Source organism: Lissotriton vulgaris, unplaced genomic scaffold (assembly GCF_964263255.1).
Source record: "Lissotriton vulgaris unplaced genomic scaffold, aLisVul1.2 SCAFFOLD_2294, whole genome shotgun sequence".
Lineage (NCBI taxonomy): Eukaryota > Metazoa > Chordata > Amphibia > Caudata > Salamandridae > Lissotriton > Lissotriton vulgaris.
In genome coordinates this window covers 33,368-37,143 of record NW_028246595.1, presented here as the reverse complement: position 1 = coordinate 37,143, position 3,776 = coordinate 33,368, and positions in this window count along the sequence as shown.

Genomic DNA, 3,776 nt, shown 5'->3' with positions numbered 1-3,776 from the left:
GGTCCCGATGGCGTGGGCTGGCCCGGCATCCTGTGTGCTCTTTCCAAAGAGGAGAAAGTAGTTTTTATTATCTGTTGGGACAGAGTCCAGGACCCATTGTTTCATGAACAGTTCCATATCTGGGATCTCTGTGGATTCTGGGATATTGTTCAGGCTAGAGCGGCCTACCGCATCTTCCACTAAGTTTTTCAGGATTTAAACCTCCTCCCACAACCAGCCCACCTAGATCTGGAGCTCTTCAGCAGTGGGGTGCATCGATGTTATGGACGACCCTGTGTCTTCCATATGACCAACCATTTTCCTGTGGTCAGCATGTAGGAGCCACACGTCTAGTGTTACTGCGTTGAATCTTGCCTCAAGAGCGATCTGGGAGTCCATTTTGGCCTGAGCACATGGTCAAATTTACTAGACAAGTCCTCTGTGCAGCGGACTGCCATATTTGGAGACGCAGGGTCAGTTTGGACACGTCTCTTGCACCATGCATTCTAACTGATTCTGGTTTCACCATGTTGCAGTCGGAGGGGGGGCAGCAAGGGATAGATGTAGCCTTGTGTGAAGTTGGTGGCGCAAAGCGGACCACTCACGTATCACTGCGGGGAAACTCAGGCCCCACCGCAAGCACTTCAAAGCCCCCCATGATATAGCATCTGACTCTACAGTGGTGAACAGGCTTGGGGCGATGCGCCAAGTGTGCTGATGGTGTGGCATTAGTTCCCGGGGCCTGGCCCTTACTCACCCTCTCCCCTTCAACCTTCTAACGGTCTGACGAATCTGCCTTACTTGAAGAGTGAAGGCCTGCTGATGAATTTCAGGTTGAGGGCTCACAGAGGAGACCCAACTCCCGGTCTCAATGCTCAATGGGGCAGTGCAGGCCTGGCCTCCCTCCCTGGCCCACAGTGTTGTCCCTCCTGCTTGTTCAATGTAAATCTGGCTCATTAGGGCCCCAGGCACTCCAGCGAGTCGTATTACTCCACCAGGATTTACACTCATCAGGGAATCACTAGGTGCCCATCCAGGGTCATCGTTCTGCAGTACTGTGTTTGTTTGCTAGTTCCAGTGACTGCTCTCAGGCTCCAATGGGGAGGAGGTGTAGAGAAGTTCCAGAGCCCTCAAAACCATACTTGTGTGATCACCCCCAATGTCACCCGACAGGGGATCAAGCTCCAGCTTCTCTGTCCTCCACATTCGCCACCAGTCTCTGGGCCACTCCTCTGCCTCCAGCGTCAGCCGTGACTGTAAAGTGCATGTAAGTGTATTATTTGTATAAGTTACATGGCACGCTGCGGCGCGCTCATGTATTCTCTTCTGTTTGCGTTACATTGCCTCGATTGTGTTCTAACATGCTGCACGCACTTCTGAAGAGAATGTTTCTCTTCAAAAGTGCGTCCCTCGTGTCATGCCTGACACAGTTGAAGTTTTAACTGTACCTGAGTCAGTTTCTCCACGGACTTGTTCCTGGCAAGCTGCGCTCCTGTGATCTGCTGTTCTCTTCTCAAAATAAACTATTACTTGATAGTTTCAACTACTTCTTCTTCATTGCCTTCATTCTTCACATATTGGCGACGAGGATGGGATTTTGTTTGCAGAAATAGGAAAACAATTAGAATCAATAACCTTTCTTCTGTTGAAGATCCTCATGTAAATGTTTCTAATGTTGACATGCCTTTCTTGCAATCTCCATTTGATGACCTTCACATTAACTCAATTCAAAATGTTGATTCTAACCTGTCTATCCCTGAAAGGAAAATTCTCTCCATTGATTTAGTTGAGCTTGATCTCGACACTACACTGGTCAAAGACCCCACTTGCTGTGTAATTGTTGATGATGTAAAGTTAGATATGATGGCAGATTCGGGGGCACCTGTTACCATCATCTCTAATACTTTATTTGATGAAATCTGGAGTAAGAATGTAACTTTATCTCCGCTTGACATTATTCCCAAAGCCTATAATAGCAAAAGTATTGATATGCTAGGATATTTTATTACAAAAATTGAATGTTTGGGTAGATTTACTACAACGAAAGTATATATTGCTATTGATGGAAAACTTATTGTTGGATGGCAAGATTTGGCTAGAATGGGTTTGAAATTAGTTCCTGGTTCTGATACACCAGTTCAAATCAATGAGACCTCAATTTTTAATATAGTTCATGAGGAAGACTTGGAGATTCAGAATTTAATATCTGAATTTCCAGAGGTTTTCAAAGATTCTGTGGGCTACATCAAAGATTTTGAGCATCTGATCAGATTGAAACCCAATGCCATTCCTGTCTGCCATAAACTGAGGAATGTTCCTTTGAATGTAAGAGATGAGCTTAAAAAAGTCCTAGACAACTTAGTTTCAGAAGGTATTATTGTCCCTACTAATTCCTCTTTATGGGTTAGTCCCATAGTTGTCGTTAAGAAAAAGGATTCCTCGATTCGTTTGTGTGCAGATTTGCGCTCCCTTAATCAAAATATCATTGTGGATTGCCATCCCTTACCCAAAATTCAAGAATTGTTGACAGGCATTTCAGAATCCAAAATGTTCTCACTTTTGGACCTCAAGAGTGCGTACCATCAGATTCCTCTCTCGAGGTCCTCCTCTGAGTTAACAACTTTCGTGTCATTGTCAGACTTACTCCCGAACAGGCAAGGAAGATCACCTCAAGTAAATATGTAAGTGATTCTTCCTCATCTTCCTTTTTCCCTTTAGGTACCACTTCTGATGTACATTATGAACTTTCACCTGACACTTCTCCTTGTTCTCGAATTTCAACACCCAACTCAAATTTTGTTGAAAATTCTAATGTCAATGAATCAATGTGTAATGATACTGTTAACTCTCATGTTATTGCAACCCCTTCTCATGTTTCCACTGACAGGTCTCACAGGAATTGTTCCTTTCCTTCTCGATTTAAGGATTATTTTCTTTCTTAAGTTTTCACTTTTCTTTTATCTTTTTATTTTGTAAATAGGGAGAAGATGTAAAGTGCATGTAAGTGTATTATTTGTATAAGTTACATGGCACGCTGCGGCGCGCTCATGTATTCTCTTCTGTTTGCGTTACATTGCCTCGATTGTGTTCTAACATGCTGCACGCACTTCTGAAGAGAATGTTTCTCTTCAAAAGTGCGTCCCTCGTGTCATGCCTGACACAGTTGAAGTTTTAACTGTACCTGAGTCCGTTTCTCCACGGACTTGTTCCTGGCAAGCTGCGCTCCTGTGATCTGCTGTTCTCTTCTCAAAATAAACTATTACTTGATAGTTTCAACTACTTCTTCTTCATTGCCTTCATTCTTCACAGTGACCCAACAATTTCCATACGTCGGCATCAGAAACAGGCATTTACCTTCCACTAGGGACCTAGTGGACGCTTTTGTTATTCTCTAACTGCTCTCTGCTTCATAGTCGGCGGACCTCTATTCTTTACCCTTCGTTTAATTCTTTCCAATTTATAAATGGTCAGATCGCAAAAATCGGAGCACACTGCAAGCATCTAAAGTTAATACGTGCACATAATATAGTATACCTAACGTCGTTATTAGAACTGCGCACCATAGACCACGTAGTTCTATCTGCATGAACAAACTTACCACCAGTCATTTGCACATCAGGTGTGTGTGTAAGCCTCCAGTCGAACTCAGTTCCTGGTTCATATTACAGGTGACCACAGACTACACTTCCCGTCACCCATTAGGCTTTGGAGCCCTGCGCATCCTAGATGTCTGTCCAATAGCCTGGCTCCGATTTCCACCGAACGCACAGAAACGTGATGACGTTTTAAAAGCGCCA